The 21,617-nt window shown below is 41.5% G+C and overlaps 1 protein-coding gene and 1 long non-coding RNA gene across 48 annotated transcripts in view; one reads left to right on the top strand and one right to left on the bottom strand.

The window, feature by feature from the left end:
- Positions 1–21,617, top strand: part of PARD3 (par-3 family cell polarity regulator) — a 717,421-nt gene that overhangs the window by 615,647 nt on the left and 80,157 nt on the right. The window lies entirely within an intron of this gene.
- On the bottom strand, positions 14,828–19,083 carry LOC135965054 (uncharacterized). Its single transcript, XR_010577897.2, has 2 exons — positions 19,012–19,083; positions 14,828–16,435 (listed from the first exon to the last, which is right to left on the bottom strand). It is a non-coding gene; the product is annotated as an uncharacterized lncRNA (long non-coding RNA).

The following is a 21,617-nucleotide window of genomic DNA, read 5'->3' as shown; positions in this document are numbered from 1 at the left end:
AAGATAGGTGTTTATATGTTGTATGTTGGGAAGTCCTTAGTTCTGGCCTCGCATTGAGCACATTTCATAAACACTCACATGTTCACATTTTGGTATGAATTCTAAAACTCTTCCTAGCCTTGTAATATGTGGCTAATTGTATAAATTTACAACATATAAAATAAATGTTAGAAATTCAATGAGTCTCGTCTCCACTAGGTAAGATTTTTGGTAACTGAGGATGAACTTTACATATAAATATTAAAGTGGTGACTTATTTTGGGTTTCTGTCCATAATTATGTCTTACCTGATACAGTTGTATCATTATAACAACTTTGTGATTAAAATAATAATGTTAGTGATAACTAATAATAGCTAACATTTACTAAATGCTTTCTCTCCCAAGAATTTGCATGTGTTTTCTCATTTGGTTTCTGTAGCATCCCTGTGAGGTGAGCAGTTTTTTAAAAAACCACACTACGGTACACAGAATGTGTAGAAACTTAGAGAAGTGACTCAGCCAAGACCACATCGCTAGTAATTGGTGGGAACCAAGATTTGAACCCCTGTCTCTCTGACCCATTTCTTTGCTTTTGGTTAGGAAAACTGAATTGAGGAATATTTTTCTCCATTTATAAAAGATGTTAATTTTTGGCTGCCCCCCACAACACACTAACATTAATTTTAATATAATTCATCTCACAGAAGACAGAATCAACTACACTTGGCTTCTTGAAGCAGTTCTCTTCCTCGCTGAAACTCCGATACTGCCCCTGATGACATCTCCACATCAGCTCTGCCTTGTTCATGTCGAGAATATTTAATAGCATGACATTAAAAGAATCCTTGGGGCTCCTGCTCACCAAATAACCCTCCAACTAAATATTCTGCTAGATTTTGGATGAGAAATTTCCTGTGAAACGAAGTTTGTTTCTCATTCAAACAACCAGTTCATTTGTCACTGAAAGCGCTGTTCATCTCTTGACCCAAGAAATAGAATTAAAAGAAGAAGGGATTCTAGGTCACCCAAGTAGAAACAAAATCTGAAGTCATCTTCTTCCCTCTAGTTAAAGTTTACTTTATCTTACTTTTTTTATTCCTAGTCAGAATATTATATGTGAAATTTTAGTTTGCATTAAAATGGTCATTCTCAAATACTATTACTTTAACTTTTCACCATCATGTATCTATTGGACAAGTATATTTCTGAAAGCTTGAAGAACTTGAGGTATTTAAATTCTTGGAGTAATTCTAACATGTCTGTTTATAGAGGTTTCAAACATTGAATATTCATTGAAGAACTGTGGGCTCCCTTTTTAATTTGTTCAATGATATCAAAACCCTCGACTATTAAATGTCTGAAAGGACCTCAGAGCGCTTGCCCCACACCATGCTGATAGCTACCTGGCTGCCGAGGATTCTGATGGCCCTCAGCTCCTTGAGGTTCACAAGACTGATCGCTGGGTGGTACCACTCCTGTCTCCTGAACGCTTGCCCTGCGTGAGCAGTTCTAGGGGACTGTTGGGTTATGCCTAACACATTTCTGTAGCCATCTTTGCCTACCTCTCTCCTCTGCATCCTTAACCCTCTGCAAAATGATTTCACAAGAAATCAACTATAGATGCCTGTGCCATGAGGTGTGATCTATTAGTAAACAGCCTTGTTAAAAACGTACTGAAAGGCTGGCATTCCCCTAGTGGTCCTGGCAAGGATTCATAAGATGGAAGATAGAAGAGACGTGTTGGTAACGTTAGGTGAGAAGTCACTAATATTGCTGTTCTCTTATTGAACAACTGGATAACTAGTTATGCAAAGCCTCTATAATTTGGTTCTGCTGCCCCCATTCAGGCCACCTGCAGACAGTCTTCACTTAGGCACCATCCTTATTGTCAATTACTTTTCTTCGCTGAAATACTTCTTCTTTAATGAATGTTATTATTTGCACTTTGGAGAGTAGTTCATGATACCTGATTTGACTTGTGTCCACGACAGAGACTTTTATTTTTTCGAAGATGCATAAGAAAAACAGTAAATCATGTGTTCATGGTTATGTCTCGAAAAAATGCAGTTCTGCTGATTTGTAGCTAAAGCAGCCTATTAATTAGCAAAGGCACTTACCATTGTTTTACGCCACAGACAGTATTCAAGCTTTGAGAAATAGAAAGGTGTGTTCTTTGCATGAGAAGCTCAGGCATATATTTTCTGGAGAGAGCTCATTACTTTTTTCTGTTTTACAGAAAGTTAGATAACAGCCTCTTTTGACAGAAAAAATGTCTAATTTTCTGACAAAGGCTGGGAGGCATTCTTCTCAAAATCAGTAATTCTGGGTTTTCTAATAAAGCCTCAATGTTGTTCATTCTAAAGAAAATTGTGTCACCTTAAAAACTAGATTCATGCTGGTTATTTCTATTTAAAATAGGGATTAAGAGATTTGAAACAAAACTCTTGGTAAATATCAATTGGGAATGTCCATAAAGTTTACAGTATCTCTTCATTAGTGTGTGGTTTTGGGGATTTGTAAAAAGGGTGAAAATATCATCTTGGTAAAAGAAAAGCTAGCGTACAAATTTAATCCTTGAATGATTCTATGCCTTATTTGTGTAACGTGCTTTGTCCTGAAGTGAGTGAAACTTGATCTATGGTGTCCCAGCCTGCAGTGACCTCTGACACTCCATCTGAGGACCAGGGACAGTTGTTCCACTTCCACCATCAGAAATGCTTTTGCCAGAACCCCACGGCTGGGGTTTCACTTTTTCTGTGTCCCGACTTGTTTACATTTAATTTAATGCTGAGAGATGTAGGAAATCAGCTCCATCTCTCAGCAGTTAGGGTGAGGGTTCCTTATTGAAAACACTTGCTGCTGTGCTTATTTTAAAAACATATTTGGTTACCTTTTTGTCCCCACCCAAGAATGACAAAAAACCAACCATTTGAATGGGAGATAATCAGAATACTGAATCTTAACTAATCATGAGCCCCTGTGTGAGATAAAGGAGGAAGTGGAAGTATTTGAGGCGTGAATTGCTGATGCAGGCTTGATAAGTCTTGTTTTCCTAGTTAAACTGTAAGCAGAGAGCCCTCAACCACCCCAACCACACACCCAGGTGAGCACACCTGTGTACCAGCACACACCGTGGCAGATAGTGGCTTAAAGCTGGGCACACAGTACGTGACAGCTAGGTGCTTGTCGGTTGACGAAGCTGTGTAAGCTAGAGTCCAGGATTGATCCTGTGGAATTGTAGGTGATACTGCTTTTCTCTGACTGTATGGGACAAGACCTTGATCTAGTAGTAAGGTAGGAGGCGAGACTTTACTCCAGACCAGATTGAAGACTGGTTGAAACAGAAGTGGTGAGAGCACCTCTCCATAAGACACACCCACCAGTGCCATGTCACTTTACCATTGCTATGGCAACCTGGAAGTTTCCACTGCTTTCCATGGCAGCAACCTGGAAGTTACCACCCTTCTTCTAGAAATTTCTAAATAACCCAACCCTTAATTTGCATGTAGTTAAAAGTGGGTATAAACATGACTGCAGAACTGCCCCGAGCTGCTTCTGTCCACCCGCTGCCCAAGGGGTAGCTCTGCTCTGCAGGAGCAGTCAGGGAGATTGAACACTACGTCCTCAATAAAGCTGTTTTCTTCTATCACTGACTGGCTCTGGAGTTCTTGCCCAAGTGTTGCCAAGAGCCTTCCTGGGCTAAGCCCCAGTTTTGGGGCTTGCCTGCCCTGCATCAATAGGAGCTGACAAATCTTAGTAGCAGAAGGAAGGCCATAAAAGGGGCTCAATCCAGGCAAACACCGCCCATTTCCTATTCCCCACCCCCCCCCCCCGTACTGGATTTGCTGAAACTGTCACCGTAGCAAATGACATCTGAGACCTGTAGTCTGGTTTCATACCCCAATGTGCTGAAGATGTGCAGTGAATAGCCAGGGGTGCTAGAGCCCTGGACCAGCAAGCAGCCTGTGCCACTGACTGCCCTGTTCTTGTTCCGCCTGGCCCAGCAGCCACCTTCCACACCTGCACTGGGACCTCCCACCATGCCTCTCCTCCCTTCCATGGGACTCAAGTGAAGAGGCGGTCAAATTATGGTTGACTGTTGTGATTTATACATGTGAAAGGGATTTTTAAATGATCCACGCGGCCCCCACCGCCACGGGTGCTGCCCCTTCTCCCAGCATCAGCGTGCGTCCTCAGCCATGAGCTGCTGTGGTTTAGTAGCAGCAGCCATCAGATGCCCAGCCCCAGGGGGTGGGGGCGCTCTATCCGGAGCGTATGCTGAGGTGTTCTGCCTGCCGCCCGCACAATAGCCACAGCAGAAACAAGTCAAAATCCTGAGATATGTGGCTTCTTCTCAACCCCAGAGGAAGTTAGGAAAGTGAAGGGGCAAGAGGAATCGCAGGAGGTGAGTCCTTGCTCGTCTTCAGACTCAGCCTCTGCTGCCCATCCTCTTCCTTTCCAGCTCCCGGGCTTTCACCACGCACATCGCTTCACCCTCTTCCTGGCTGCCCACTTCCTCTTCGCAGAGCCTGGCATTCTTCCTTCAAACTTCAAGCCCCTCTGCTTGCCTTTGCATCTGACACTTCACTGCACTCATATGGGATTAAGGTTTGTGGATTTGACTTCTGAAAACGGATAAAGTGAACAGAGGAGAATGTTTTTCTTAAAATCATTTTTTAAAAACACTGCAGATGGATTTGAATGCTTTATTAATTTGTTTTCTAATGCATGAAAACATTTTTCATTTCACCTGGCCTATCTAGCATGTGAAGAGAATTTAGGCCAGCATAGGAATATGGGCCAGCGTAGGAATATATCAATTGAGTTCAGATGTCAGCATAACAGGCTAAATATAGTCAGATTAGGCAAGTTCAACAAACAGGTGTTAAAGATCTCATTTCCTGCTGATTCTCACCTGAAAGTCCCAGTGACTTCAGCATCAGATATCTCTTAGTTGAGAAATACAAAATCAAAGATTTTTTTCCAGTAAGTGTATAACACACCTAACTGATTTCACTAGAGCCCTGAGGCTGATGTTGGTGAAATGTGCTTATGATGCAAAGGTTTACAGTGTGTTGTTTTCCAACTTTTTTGACGATAATCATCCCCAGACTCAAATTACTCCCTATAGTTGCTATAATGATGCAGGTACAATCGTTTGGCTTAATTACGGTTGACTGTCTAAAACTACCTTTCCCTGGAGTCATTGAAAGTTTTATTGGAGTTCTTTAATATGATTATAAAAATTAATGGACTTGTAATTAGGTATAAGAGAAGCACATCCAAAGTTTGCCAAATAAACAAATGTTCTACTTATGAGGTTACACATTTCTGCTTATGAGGCCATAATATACCACGAGTTCAGAATCTTATTCTGACTCATGTTTACATCAAGAAAGATAATTTGAAAAGGAATTCAGATCCTCTTATTGTAGGGGGAATGTATCTGATAGCAATAACATAAGCACACCCTTAGGATGATCCTGTATGGCAGATGCATCTGAATGTGTGTTTCAAGGGCATCCAGGAGTAGCCAACCCAGAGATTTTTTCCTTATCTGTGAGGAACATGTGAGCCCCCATCCTATTCTGTTGAACACAAGCTGTATGGGGGATTGAGGCCCTGAGTTTTGGGTTAAATGAAGGTTGCGAGGTGGAGGTCGTTAAGGGGAGGGTGTTAAGTGAAAATGCTGTATAAACTGCATGCTGTTTGCAAGTGGCTGTGGTTTTCCTACCCAGCCTGCCAGCACTGTCCTGTGAGGTTATGCTGTCCAGCCTGCCACCACTGGACCATATGTCAGGCGGATGTCTTGTCCAGCCCATTGCCATTGGACTCTCTTTCCTGTATGTAAGCCCCTGATAAAACCCCATGTGTCATTTGCTCACTCTGGGTCTCTCCTTCGGCCTCTTGAACTTGGTGCCTTCCCTACTGAGGTTAATAGAGGTTCCACACAGTACTTGCAACTTTCTTTGAAAAGGGAATATGCTATCATTAACATCAATACTGTCAACACTATCAGTAAATGTTGATGTGCTTAGCTTTCTACATACCTTCCATTTGCTAAGTGAGATCTAGGCTTAGTCAACACATTTACTATTCAGAAACCTCTAATCAAGTGATAGAACTCCTATGAAAATTCTAACTACAATCTAGCTGCCACTGAGTTTTAATCATAACATGAGAGGCATCTTTGAGGCATTTAGAACCTTCTTTGAAAGATATTAGATATCTCCCAAACTTCCCTTGCACGTGAACAAAATGTCTTCACAATATCCCTATTCTATAATTTGAGTATATCTTCTGCTGTTGCAAAACCAGGCATTGACAGATCCATAGAACTCAGGTGTGTGGATTCCTGATGGTACTTGTCTCTGAATATACAGTCGGCCCTCTGCATTCAGGGGTTCTGCGTCGATGAATCTGACCAACCACAGATCATAAATATCTGGGAAAAATGAATGAATGATTGCATCCATACTGAACGTGTTCAGACATTTTTTCCTTGTTATTCCCTAAACAACACAGTATAACAACTATTTACATAGCATTTGCATTTTATTAGGTATAGATAATCTAGAGATGATTTAAACTATACAGGAGGATGTGGGTAGGTCATATGCAAATACTACACCAATTTATATAATAGACTTGCACATGCGTGGATTTTGGCATCCACGGGGTGTCCTGGAACTGATCCCCCGTGGATACCAAGGGACAACTGTATTTGGAAAGCTTCAGAAGCTTTGCAGCTGAATGCAGAAGGCTGGGAGTCAGTGGGAGCTTTACTAACCTCAGAACAGCCATTCTTTTGATCTGTGTCTAGAATGAGAATTTCTCTGTATGAGCTATGGGTGATTAATCCATTTTGCCTTCATTCTTCAGTGGTTTGGCGTATAGATTGAAGTGTTTTGCTTTTCTATCTATTGGCAGAGGCAAATAGAAACAGAGCTGCCTCTCTCTTGCAGTGTACCCACACTCCAAAGTGCCATAAAACGACCTTCAAAATTAAACCATCATATTTTCTTGGCACAGGCAAAGCGAGAAACTGGGGACGTATGCACTGGGGCTGCAGCTGGCAGTGGGGCCTGGGTGGTGGAGTGGGGGCGTTAGCAAAAGGTAACTGTGCGCATTTGGTTGTACTCAAGTGCAGACCTCAGTGAATTGAAGTTCTAGCCTCTCAGGATGCCAGACATTGTGGTTGCTTCTCAATCACAGCCAGCTCAGTACAACCATTGTCACTGAGAGAGTTGTATTTTTTTTCTGAATCTAAGCCATTTGTGTGTCACAGTAAGGGCAACAGATTCATGTATTGTGCCTCAAATATTGCCAGGAAAGTAATATATTAAGCACATACTTAGACCCTTCTTTTTTCTTTCTCTTATTAAATTGGATATAAACTCGTATAAAGAATAGATTCTAGAATGCAATTTGTCTATATTGATGCATAAAAGAAATACCACCCTTTGCAAAAGCAACAGGGAGTAAAAGGAAGAGAATGTTTGTTTTATTGAGTTCTCAGATATGTTAAGCAAAGTTTTAGTCTCTTGTCTGGTTCTTGATCATCTGTGTGATGTGGTGAAGTCACTTAGCTTTCTGTACCTCTGTTAACATGCCTGTGTCATTTATGCAATGTGACATTTGGACTAGAAATGATGCTTTCCTCTTCTAAAGACTGGCTCTCAATCTCAGTGGGCTCTTTCACACTTCTTATCTGTAAAAAGTTGAAGATATATATAATGAATATATTCAGAAGTCTTTAAAATATTTTCACCAAATGCAGTGCCTCATACCTATAATCCCAGCACTTTGGGAGACCAAGGCTGGAGGATTGCTTCAAGCCAGGAGTTCAAGACCAGCCCGGGCAACATAGTGAGATCCCATCTTTGTAACAGATTTAAAAAATTCCTGGCCAACATGGTGAAACCCCGTCTCTACTAAAAATACAAAAGGTAGCCAGGCGTGGTGGTGGGCGCCTGTAGTCCCAGCTACTCGGGAGGCTTAGGCAGGAGAATGGCGTGAACCCAGGAGGCGAAGCTTGCAGTGAGCCGAGACTGCGCCACTGTTCTCCACCCTGGGTAACAGAGCGAGATTCTGTCTCAAAAGAAAAAAAAATTAGCCGGATATTGTAGTATGTGCCTGTAATTCCAGCTACTCAGGAGGCTGAGGCGGGAGGATTGCTTGGCCCTGGGAGGTCGAGGCTGCAGTGAGCTGTGATCACACCACTGCACTCTTGCCTGAGCAACAAAGAGAGACCCTATCTCTAAAAAAATAAAAATAGGCTGGTTCGATGGTAGTAGGTTATCAGAACTTATTAGTGTCACAAAAGTCGGTGTATACACCCCACTGCTAAAATCTGACTGGCTAAAAATAGTAAAAATAAAAACAAAAAAAGATACTTTGCAAGCCCCCGATCCTTCTCTCCAAGAGCAATGGTGCACTGGGGTGGGGATCCTGTCATTCAGCGTTTCCTCACTTGTATCCAGCACAAGGGTCCGCAGAAGTGAGTGCTCAATGAATGTTTGCGAAACAGAACCACGTTTCTTCCCTTTAGTTCTTACGATAATGGAAGCTCTGTATCTTGATGGTGTGGTGAGTACATGAATCTCTTGATGTGTTAAAATTCATTTTATTTTTAAACATACCCTAGAGTTGCTTTTCTGGGTGAATAACTCTATGAATTTTAACACAGAGAACTGCATACCACAAAAAAGTCCATTTTACTGTATGTTAATTTAAAGATAAAATTTTAAAACATGGCTCCCCTTTTGGAAGAGTCACTTTCAGCACTCTGAGGAGATGAACCAGCAGCTGAAACTTCTCTTTCCAAAGCATTCTATGTCTCTTTCTATTTATAGTTCTCTTTGATTTCTTCATGATTTATTTAAATAAACTTTTTATGCTGAAATAAGGATCTACCTTTGTTATAAAATACTGCTTTTAAATAATGGGAGAATACCTGTTTTCTTCCAATAAGTTTTTCAGTGGAAATAAAATGATTTCTCAGCATTTCTTGAAGCAGTGACGAACAGAAGTATTAGTGAACAGCATTCATTGAGTGCGGTATGCCACACTGCTAGCTCAGTAACCTGCCTTGGTTCCCTTTATCCTCAGAGCTCCCCCAAAGTATAGGACTGCATCTTTCTTTGACAGATGAGAATTTAAAGACTCAGAGTGGCCCATAGTACATGGTGACGGAGATGGGATTGGAACCCAGTTATCCCTGTCTCTAAATCCCATGCCTTTCCTATTCCAAGAGGCCTCCCTGTAAACAGATACAGTTTATAAAGGTAATTTGGCAGGGGTGTGTGTCTGCTTGTATACACAGGCACTCACACGTACACTGGGGGGAGGAAAGGTGGGCAGTGAAGGGAAGGGTGTTGCCAAGGAGCTGCCAGAGAGTTTGTGCAGTGTCTGCCCTGTTTCTGAAATAGCAGAAGCTGATGCAGGAACAGCCACATTCATTGAGATGCCTGTGTCGACCACTGCAACCAGCTGAAAAACCATCTGCTCTTGTAGCTCTGGCGTCTGCACGTGAGCTTTTGTTCCATAATGCAGCAATATCCCTAGAGTGGAGAGAGCCAGTAGCCTAGTAGCTAATGCTTTGTCCCCTCCTTTTCCTGCTGTCACGATTCTGTGTCCGCAGCTAGTCCTCTATTTTTTATTGTCCATCTAGTGAGTGGCTGGACCCTCACTGATGTGCTGTTGATGCCTTATCAGGGTTCAATAAGTACTAAGTCGTGTGACGGATGGGCAGAGGGCTGGCAACAGTTTCCTCTTTCTGCTACAGACTAAGACTCCTTAACTAAGAGATGAGGCAAGGAGGCAGATAGACCCCATCTGCTGCCGCAGATTCATTTCCTGACTTGCATTTCTTGCCTCTCCTGAGGGTTTGTTAACTCTTCAGTCTTTGGCAAAAGTTCCACTGGGCAGCAACCACAAATATCAGCCATCCCCTAATAAGTTTACTCTCTGCAGGAAAACAAAGATTTTTTTTTTTTTTTTTCTGTTATTGCTTAAGAGGTGTTGGAAGTCAGCAGTCTCGGGTCTTGTTCTTCCTGCCTTTAATTAGCTAGGTGACATTATACCAGTTACTTAAACTCTATTAGCTATATTCTTCCATGAAAGAAGAATTATAAAACTCCCTGTCTTACAAGGTTGTTTTCAGGATTAACTGAGATAATGAATATGAAGCCACCTAACATAGCTAGAGATCAGTTGTGATTATGATTGTTATTTATAACCAAGATCCACATGATCATAGCTCACAAAGATAGTTCCTTTATAAAAATCCACCTTCTTTCACCATGACCTTCACTTACCAATCATGTTCCATGGCTGTCTAGATGATTTCCTCTACATTACCAAATTCAGAATAATAACACAGTATCCTGGAATCACTAAACCGTTTTTCATGGACGTGGTATTCTGCCTTTTTTGGGTTGGGCAGTTGTAACACATTCAAATAGTCTTTGTTGCTAAAGAACCTAGGAGAAGCCAGGTAGAAATTGCTCTAACGAGGAACTTGCCTCGTTTTATGGTCCAGTTACTGACTGTCCGGTTCTCATTAATCACTTGCTCAGAAGGGAAAGCTTGCATCCTTTATTCTTGAAAGTAGGAAGGAGGTGGTCTTGCTCCACACCTAGTAGGAAGTAAATGTTTGATACTCCTATTTTTTAAAATCCTGTTCATGCTTTTATTCAGGCTTTTCAGATTTCCTTAACACAACAGGCTAGGCTTTGCTGAAGGTAACCGGGGTCGGGGGTGCCACCCATGGCTGTAGGGCAGAACAAAGCTCCCTGGTCACCCTCATGAAACCATGGCCATGACCTCGTTAACTCTGAGCTCTGCCTTCACTGACCAGCCACTGGGGATTGTCAGCTTAGGGCAATTACTCCTTAGTCCTCACACCAGCTCCATGTGTGAGATGTCTGTGGCTTCTCCAGGCTAAGCCCTGTCACTGAACCAAACTGGGTCCATTTGCCTGTTCACAACAGAAAGCCAAACACCAAAGCACTAGGTTTTTATGGCAAGCAAGGTTAATTGTGAATTGACTGACAAGGAGACAGGAAAATACGCTCAAATCTATCTCCCGAAGCTGGGGCCTGGGTTGCATTTTATGAGCATAGGATAATGAGATCTGATCTGATTGGATTTTGAGATGAGGTGATGCTGGGAGGCATGATCTCTTTGGATCCTGCCATGGAGTGATGCCAGAGCTCAGTCTTATTGGATCCTGGATCCTGCCATGTGATGTCCACTTCTTAATTCAGTCCCATTCCTTGGTCCCAGTGCTTAGGTTCTGCCCATGGTTGCATGCTTGGATCATCTAGGGATGCTCAGGTTTTGTGACCTTTAACCTGAGAGTCCATGGCAACTGAAAAGCAGCTCACAGCTTGGTTACATAAAAGTTGAACCCGTTTGGTCTGACGTTGTTATAGCTGTTCCACAATGGAGCAGGGCTCCTGAGCATTAATGATCACCCATTGTGTCACAGTCCCAGGTACATGGGAGGCCTGGGGTTAAATCTCACTGTTTGACTTTCCCTCTGCATTTGCCTGTTTTCTGATCTGACACCCTTCTAAGGGGTTGACTGTTTTGGGCATTTTTCACAATCTGTAAAGGATATCAAGGTGCAGTTCAGTTGACTGTTGTAAAACAAAATGACAGCTAGTGAAAATTTTCTATCAAAATAGAATAATTTTAACTTTTAAAATAAGGGAACAGCATTCATTATAAATATTCTAAAATGCAGAAAAATATAAAGAAAAAATAACAATGACCCACTTCCCACTGACATCTTCTAGGATTATCCTTCCAGTTACCTCTTCACACACAGGCGCGCGCACACACATACACACACACACACACCAATTAGTGATTTCAAATAGGCATTCTTCTGGATTTTTAATTAACTTTAGTTAAAATTGGTACCCAGGTTGGAACTTAGTGAAATATGATAAATCTGTCTTTTGCTGAGTCACTAAGTGAATGTTGACTGTTTACAGAAAAAAAGACAAAAATGTGAAACTCATAGTCACCAGTGTTATGTGTGATTTTTATCTTCTTTTTGAAATAGCTGCATTATCCTGAATTTAATATTAATATGGTTCCTTAAGATCAAAAAATGAAGTGATTTTAAAATTGGCTGGAAAGTATCTATTTGCTTGGCTTATTGAATTTTTTACAACTTTAATTTCTGAATCTTGCTGTTATCATTGTTAATGTTAGAAGCTGCAGTGTGAATGCCAAGGTCCAAAAACCATTTTTCACTTTTAGCTTCTCATTAAAAAACAGCAGATTCGGCCGGGTGCAATGGCTCACGCTTACACTTTGGGAGGCCAAGGCAGGTGGATCACGAGGTCAAGAGATCAAGACCATCCTGGTCAACATGGTGAAACCCTGTCTCTACTAAAAATACAAAAATTAGCTGGGCATGGTGGCGTGCGCCTATAGTCCCAGCTGCTCGGGAGGCTGGGGTGGGATAATCACTTGAACCCAGGAGGCAGAGGTTGCAGTGAGCTGAGATCACGCCACTGCACTCCAGCCTGGCGACAGAGTGAGACTCTGTCTCAAAATAAATAAATAAATAAATAACAGCAGATTCATCTCCTACAGTAGGAGCAAAGGTTACCCAGCAAAATACAGTGGAGAATTCCAACGAAGACCTAGTTAACTTGTATTAACATTACTTTAAGGTAACTTGGAGGCCTGAATTTACTAGCTCACTTAGCATACACCTGGTCTAAGTAAGAGAGAAGGGATAGAACAATTTTTTATGTCCCGAAGTCATTAAATGCAAACTAATGATGTTTACATTGTTGAAGGTTTGACAAAGGAACACTTGCTGGAAGCTTGGAGGTTGATTTCTGAGGAGGTTTGTTCGGTGGGAATGGGCAGGTGGTCTGTGTTTCTTTAGAGGAGAACGTGTAGTCCTAAGTGTTCGTGCTGAACTAGGAGTTCGTGGACAAAAACCGGGAGGGGGAAGGTTTCATTCCAGGCCTGGTCCAATCAGTCCCCTTAGATTGAGTAGTTTAACGCATGGAGAGCATCTGTGAATACTCAGAAGCCAACTCAATCTTGAGAAGCAAGCAAGCATTTTTCCTAAAAATAGAAGGTATTTGGTCACTGTGATAAAATTGTTTAAGATTATGAGCTAAGTGTGTGTACGTATACACACTTTAAATTGGGAGGAGAACACAGTTTTTGAAGACCCTGCACTCTTCAAATTAATTTAACTTGGTTTTGAGCTGAACATTTGTTCATGTAGTGGGTGCAGTCAGGAAGGCACAGGGTGGCAAAGCATAATGCCTCCCTGGTCTCCATACACCACCAACCATTTCACGATGCGGGTGAACGGACAAAGCTCGCGGTGCATAGTAACATCAGTATCAAAAGAATTAGCATGGGAGGCACCGCGTGGGCTGTCACCCAGACACAGACCTTAGGGCTGGTCTCCCTCTTACCTGCATTAGCAATCAGAACAGAAAAGGGCACAAAGTATTTGTAACTCAGGAGACAATACAGTCAAAAGTAAGTAACAAGAAATGCCACTGTTGTGAAAATCATTTCTCTCAAGCATTGTTCAATTTAAGATGGGAGCTGGGACCATCCTGTATGGTATCAAAAATTGTCGTCAACATAAGAACCAGTGCAATATAAGGAGATTCCAGGATATTAGGAATAAAGGTGATTTTTTAAAGTGATTCTCAAATGAGAGTGCTCTTTAACTAGAGTTGATGGAGTATTAACAAGTGGAGCTTAATGCACTCTAGTCAAAGGTATTATGTATTATGTCACAAAGTGGAGATGTGGTCATTGTGTGCCACGTAACCCTGCAGAGCACAGGAATACAGAACTCCTTCTGGGTCACTTATTTCTAGAAAGCTATAGACAAAGGAGCTCACAGGCCAGCAACAGAATTGATTAAAGGGATAGGAAGAGTCTTGATGAGAGCAAATTAAATGGCATAAGTATGAATAATTGGGCTAAGAAAGGGTGAAGTAAGTTTAAAGTAAAGCAATTCTATTATAGCTAATATTTCTTGAATGCATATTCTGTGTCCCAGGCACTGCATAAACCCTTTATGTGGGTTTAGTTTTCACAACATCTCACTTTCACAGCAACACTGTGAGTTTCCACTGTTATCCACATGTACTGTACCAGGAAACTCAGGTTTGGGGTAGTGGTTAAGGAGCTTGGCCTTGTCTTCATAGCTAGCAAGTGGCAAGATTTTCAGGTTTGCAGTGATCCACCCTGTCCTGTGCTATTTGATGACATCACATACCTCTTCCTAAAATTTGGACTGGGATGTTTGTGCACATCCACATGACTCTAAATACATTTTTAAAGTGTTGACTCTATGTCACCTTCTGTCCCTTCTCATTCTTCTCGGAACATATGATGCCTTATATTCTTAGTTATGTAAACATCTTGTCTCTTAAACTGGAGCTGATTTATTGAGGATGGAGAATGTGTTTCCTGTCCAATACATAAGCACTCTAGAAGTGTTTGCCTTTGATGTATTTCTTTTGATTATGTCTATTTAAAGGATTTTTCTCTGATAAGCACCTAGCATGTTGCTGTGTGTTGTCAGTTAATACTTATTTGTGTTTGCGTGTGTGTGTGTGTGTGTGTGTGTGTGTGTATTTGTAGCAGGCATTCTGTGCATGTGCATTTTATTCCTTATATGCACAGAATGCCAGTTCTAAGTGCCAGGCACTACTAGGACAACAAAGAAAAGAGCAGACACTTTGCTCAGTGTGGTGAAGAAAATCGCCTGTCAGCACTGAGGATCCTATTACAAGTCTGAAAATGGACATACAAAAATAATTAAGTTTATCTTGAAGTTAGGATTAGAAAAGATGAGTATTTATTTAAGAAAGAAAGCATAAACATTGGATTAATTGTGTTCAACTTTTTGCAACTTATTTTGCAGCTACTCCATTAATTATTGATTGCACTTTTCCTTAAGAGACATTGTTTGGCATATTTATTTGTGAAAAAGCAATTTGGATTCTCCTGTCAACTTTACATAGAGAAAGTACGTTGGTGTATGTTGAAATAGGAAGGTACAGAATCAGGACAGGCTTACTGCCAGGCCAAATGTGGCACATCTGTTTTATAAATAAACAGTAGCTGAAATTTTATCTTAGATAAAGTTCATCAAATTTTACTTTCTCTGATATATGTAATCACTTCAGCTATATAGTTTAAGTATTCAATGACAGTAAACCAGTAATATTCTTTTTTTTTTTTTTTTTTTTTTTTTTTGAGACGGAGTCTCGCTCTGTCGCCCGGGCTGGAGTGCAGTGGCCGGATCTCAGCTCACTGCAAGCTCCACCTCCCGGGTTTACGCCATTCTATGAACTATAAGTATATAACAAACTATAACTATCTAAGAAACTCTAAGTATTTTTAAGCACAGAGATTTCATTGATCCCCTTCAGGGACTGTGAATAATAACTTACACATTTCATCTTCAGTCCAGCTCCCCATTATCCACCTAACACTGGCTTGAACATGGAGGGGAAAAAACGTGTTAATTTAAGGGGGAAAAAAAAAAAAAAAGCTTTGGCATATTCCAGGGTATTCGTAGTGATTTCTTGAGTTATTTTAGGAAACAGTTCCAACTGATTTCCAGAAACCACAGTTGATGCATAAATTCCCTAATTTGTTTACTTTAGAGAGATCATCTCAAGTGCAGCATCTGTTTTTTGCTTTCTCTGTGAGATCTTGGTTTTACATCAGGAGGAGTGAGGCACAGGGACGTAGAAGACCGGCTCGGGCCACACAGGCAGCTCCTGAACCTGCTGTGTGCTGTGTCAGGAGCTTTCTGAAGCAGTGGTGGGTGTGCCTCCTGTTACTGCTCTGGGTGGGCAGCTTCCACGTCTGCCTTTTCAACTGTTTCTCAGGGATAAACTCCATCTGCCAGATAACACTATTTTGCAGCTAGAAGAATGTCGCAACTCAAATTTTGCTTAGTATGTCTTATTTTGGAGAAGCAGCTTTCTTCTGTGAAGCTCAGAGCAGTAACCTAAAATTACTCAGTATGTAGAGGGAGAGCCTTCTGGAAGTGCAGTGGTTATTTATGAAGCTTGGGTGGGGGAGCTCCCTGCCATGTTCCATTGAAATTGGAGAGATAAAATTTTAACGTTGGAGACTTTTCTACCATTTTGCTCCTTCTGCAGTCCTTGCAGAAGCTGCTGCTACAGGAAATATATTTCCAGAGCCCTTTCCAAGCCCATGCCCAAGGTCACAGGAGGAGGAGCACCCCGTAGTTTGTGATGTTCGTAGAAAATTCAGGGCATTGAAAACCAGGGAAGTATCAACAGCCTCCATCTCTGAAAAATAGCCAACTGAATTTTCTCTCATAAAGGGTGATCCACGCTGGTCCTCCAGCTTCACTTAGAGCTCTTAGAAGGATGTGCAGGAATTATTGTGAATATAAATTCGAGCTGAAGAGAAGAGAGGGAAGTGCAGAAAATCCAATTAACTGAAGTGAAAGTCATACAGAATAAACTACCCATTGCTAAAAGAAATAGGTTTTAAATTGAATGAATCTTTAGAGCAGAATTGATCAAATATGTCCTTATTGTATGAGAAGATGCACTTTGCAAATAATATTTGTCAGAAGGCATCATCTGCTTGAGGACGTTTCATCTTCTTATTAAGAAGGCCGTTAGAAGTTTGGAGCCTTTTTCATCGTTGTTATTAACTTGCAGGGGAAAATCTTCCTACTCCAGTATTCATTAAATGGATCTCTTTGTGTATACAAATATTAAAAGTAGTTTTGAAAGTACTATAGGTAAGCAAGGGGAAAAAATGCATTGTTTGTTTCTTCATAGAACTGACATTTTTATTTAGGGAAAAATCCATGAATTTACAATCTCTCCCTTTCTAGGTTTTTCAACATTTCTTGCAAATTGTATGTAAATGAATGCAAATAAGCAATCCTCACTAGCAAGCTGCTTAGAAGTGTAAAATGCATAAAATTAAGATGCTGAGAGAAACGTGCATCTAATTAAGGTAGCATGTAAAGAAATGTTTAAATTCAAATTAGATACTTCAGTGGAAAGAATTTACTTGTTTAATTCAAAAGGTGTTTTGTATAATTCTGAGAAGCTTGTCCTTAGTGGTACTCCCATTTCCTTCAAAGCTCCAAAAATCAGTTTTAGGAGCTTGCCCTGGTTCAGTTAAACTTTAAAATTGGGTTTAAGCTAAGAATTGGAATGCCATAAAAATAAATTCTAGTTTTAATGCCTTTACCTCAAAAACAGACTTAGAGAGGCGGGCATGATAATTTGAGAGTGTGAGTGGGTGGATGTGTGGATCACTATTTCTGTCCCATTCATAGAAATCCCACGTGGTACTTGGATTTCTTGGGTTCTTAGAAAGCCTGGAGATACACAGATCACAGCCATCTGGTTATCCCTGGATCTTAAGGACATTTTAGGAGCAAGACAGGAAGGATGCCGACCTGCGCCATCAGCAGCCCCACCACACTCTGACGTCTAGGAGGTCACCTTTACTCTTTGGAGCCATGTGAGTCCAGTCCAACCTCCATCTCTGCCAGGGACAAAAGAGGAGGAGAGGAATTTGGTCTCAATTTAGAAGCCTTTTGTTTAAGCAGATGAAAAAATTTTTTGCAAAGCATTAAGCAACAAGCAAAGTATTGAAGAAATGTAAGATCTATGTGGAGAAGACAGAAACTATCTTCTAAGGTTGGTGCTGTTTCTGTCCCAGACACAACAATCGAAAGGCAGATAGAAAAACAAGCAGGGCTGGGGATGGTGGCTCATGCCTGTAATCCCAGCACTTTGGGAGGCCAAGGTGGGAGAGTCTCTTGAGCCCAGCAGTTTGAGACCAGCCCAGGCAACATGGCAAAACCCTGTCTCTCTACCCAAAACAAAACAAAACAAAACAAACAAACAAAAACACCCCACAAACAAGAATTAGCTGGGCATGGTGACACATGCCTGTAGTCCCAACTACTCCGGAGGCTGAGGTGGGAGGATCACTTGAGCCCAGGAGGCAGAGGTTGCAATGAGCCGTGATGGTACCGCTGCACTGAAGCCAGGATGACAGAGCCAGACCCGGTCTCAAAAAGGAAAAAGAAAAAAAGAAAAAAAGCAGGAAAGTGGCTTTTGCTAGTTTTCAGAATGCCTGATTTTGAAGTGTTCCACTGAGCTCCACTTCTTTTAGTGAGAGTTCCTGCTTTCTACCAGATCACATATTCCTCCTATTTCAGCTGAGCCTGTGTTTTAGCCCGTAAGCCTATAGTCTCTATTTCCTGGCCTCACAGATGAGAAGTCATTCATTAAGTTTTGATCATGTGCAGTGTACAAATTCTTTCTTAGACTCAGGTTCCCTCATCTGAAGTTCCTGTCTATGTCTGAGCTGAGGAATTAGAAAATGACACTGAGACTGTTATTCTTCACTGGGGAGTTGGATCTGCTCTGTCTCTTCAGCAGGGCCAGGAATCCTTCTGAATCAATGCCAGACTTCTTTCATCCTCCCTCCCCCTAGGCTCCCAGACCCCATCCTCACCCCCACCCCCAAGGCTCAAGCGCAGACCAAACCATCCAGGACTGTTAATTGAAAAGCATCTTCTGGCTGGTGACATCTGTTTCCAAATATCCAGCAAGTCTACTTAGGTTGAATCAGAAGGGTCACAGTTGGTGTTTCCTCCTTGGGCCAGGAGGTTTTTCTCCTATGGGACTTGGGCCTGATGCCTTCCAGTCAATTAGAGCTCCTCTCCCTCTCTGATTCCTTGATACTTTCAGTGGCTGCCTCTCAGCCAGTGACTGGTTGGATTAGTGAGTCCTCTAGTTATAGCACAGACTACATCTACCGCCCACTTCCTGGATATCCCACATTCACCATAGTCGTCATATTCCAAATTCAGCTCGATAACTTTCCTCTGTAGTGGCTTATTCTCCGCTCTAAATCCCTCCCGGTTAATGATGCCATTATCAGCCCTCTTCTCCTTGCAGATTGCCAATGCTATCATTAGGCCATTTTTATTTCTTACCTAAGTTGATGCAGTAGCCTCCTAGCTGCTCTCCCATCTCATCGCACACTTCTTCACTCCTTTCTTCACACTGTTGATGAAACAGCTTTTTCTTACGACACAAATCTTGCATAACATTTCCTGATTAAAGGCTTTCTGATGATCCCTTGTTAACTTTTTTCCTGTCTTAAGGGATCTGGGCTCTATCTAACATTGCATTCAAATGTCTCCTCTCCTCCCCGCACTCCACGCACCAGCCTAGTTGAACTACAGGACCCAAGAGATGCCATGCTGCCATTTATATTTCTGTGCCTTTGCATATGCTGTTTTCTCTGTCCTCCCCACTGGCATCCTCCAAGTTGGCCTGGAAAACTCCTCCTCACTTTCCTCCTCCTCCTCAGAGAGTTTTTTCTTTTCTCACCCTCCCAGGCTGAATTTGTCACGCTCTCTTTTGTTGCATTCCGGGCCTCTGGTTACAGCATTCATCATGCAGTACTCTAAAGGTTGTTTCCTGGTGTATCTCCCATTTAGGCCATGAGCTCCCAAGGGCAGAAATTGTGTTGGGTGAGAAGGTGCCCAGAGATAAGACTAGGGCAGTGTCTCTCAAACTTTGTGGCCCCAGGATCCCTTTACACTCTTAAAAAATGTTGAGAACCTCAAAGGCCGTTTAGTTTATTATTTGGGTAAACATCTGTTGATATTTCCCACTGAAATGTAAACTGGGAAATTTAAAACTAATTTGTTCCTTCAAAATCAACAATAATGAACGTATTAAGTAGTATTATAAAATACATTTTATATAAATAACTGTGCAGAATAAAAAATTGTAAGACCAGTGGCATTGTCTTAGATTTTTAGAAATTTCTTTGTGTCTGGCTTATGAAGGGAAGACAACTAGATTCTCCTATTTGCTCCTTTAGTCAGTCTGGTTCATTGTGTTTTTTAATGTCTGTGAAGACAATACATTCTAATTGCAGATGTTTTTCTGGATCAAAACTTGACAAGTGGTAGTTTCTTACTAGTTATTGTAATGTGAAACCTAAAACCTGAAGGAACTTTCTTTACTGCTACGTTAAAACTGCTCATCTTTCTTGCACTTCAAATGGCCCTTTTGCCCATGAATGTTTTACTTATACCATGCATTGGTCACTTGGAAAATATGAGACCACTGAGTTATGCAAATCCTTCAACAGATGGTACACTCTGTCATACAATAAGAAAAGACAAAAGAAATCTTTATTAGGCAGCCATCAAAGTCATGGTGGTAGACACAAGTTTTCCGAAGTTCTGATTTTCACTTGAAAGCTCAAGTTTTATCATTGATGACAAATACTGTCAGCGGTTTTCCTCAAAGGGACAGGCTCATTTTGCTCTTTTTCAAGAAAATGGCTTTTTAAATGTCTAAGTCTGAATAACAGGTTTTTGTCAGTTGTCCTTTTTCGGAAAATGTTCTGTGAAGCAGGTGGCTAGTTCAGCTCGCAACTCAATTGCATGGGTGCTTTTCCTTGAGACAAACATCATACATCAGTAGGTCATGGAAACCTGTACTTGCCTTCTCATAACAGACTGTTTAAAAGATACTTACTCAGATCAAGGTTTACCAAATTAATACTTACCACTTCATCCAGGGCATGCCTAAGTGACACTGGCATTGATTTTCCTTCAAGTGCTCAGAGGGACAAATGCAGTGACCACTAGTATTGTTTGGTGTCACTGGCTGCCTTGATCTGTGCCAAGTTGCCAGCTGTTTTGCCCCCTCTGCTATGGCCTTTGCACCACCAACAAAGTGTTAACCCCATAAAGAAAGAAAGAAATGTCTTAGCAGTATTTTTTAAATTTATTTTTATTTTTGTAATGCAGAGTCTTGCTCTATTACCTAAGCTGCAGTGCAGTGGCACTATCATGGCTCACTGCATCCTCCAGCTCCTGGGCTCAAGGGCTCCTCCCCTCATCTCTCAGCCTCACAAGTAGCTGGGTACCATGCCCAAGCTATTTATTATTTTTATTTTTATTTTTGTAGAGACAGGGTCTCTCTACATTGCCCCGACTTGTCTTGAACTCTTGGCCTCGGGCAGCCCTCCCACCTCAGCCTCCCAAAGTACTGAGATTACAGACATGAACCATGGCTCCCAGCCAAGAAATATCTTAGTATTTTTATCAAATACTTTTGACTTCATAAAACCCCTAGGAGTCCATAGACCACACTTTGGGGCCCATGGGACTGACGGGAGTGAAGCAGAAGCCCCTCATACCAGGTTGCAGAGTCCATGCTGTGTTGGGAAGGGTGTGAGGGGAGAAGTGCTGTGGTCAGATTTGTTTCTTAGAGTGACCACGGTGGCAAGAGAGTGGAGCATCTTCTGGGGAGTTGGAAAATCGGAACTGGACATCATTGCTGGAAAAAAAATAGCAATTTTTTTAAGTTGCCATATGAATATAGGATGATTATGTAAGCCCCAAATTCTTAAACCTTTTGGAGTGGTGTTTTCATTCCAAATCACATTCAATTGTGTGAAACTAGGTTGAAGTATTTTCTGGTATTATTTCAGAATAGTATTATTTCTATTCTGTGAATGAATTTGGGTGCGCATGCACATGTGTCGGTGCACTTTCCGTATGTACTTTATGTA

Source organism: Macaca fascicularis, chromosome 9 (assembly GCF_037993035.2).
Source record: "Macaca fascicularis isolate 582-1 chromosome 9, T2T-MFA8v1.1".
Taxonomy (NCBI): Eukaryota; Metazoa; Chordata; class Mammalia; order Primates; family Cercopithecidae; genus Macaca; species Macaca fascicularis.
Note: the sequence above shows the minus strand (reverse complement) of the source record. Positions and strands in the feature narration are given on the sequence as shown.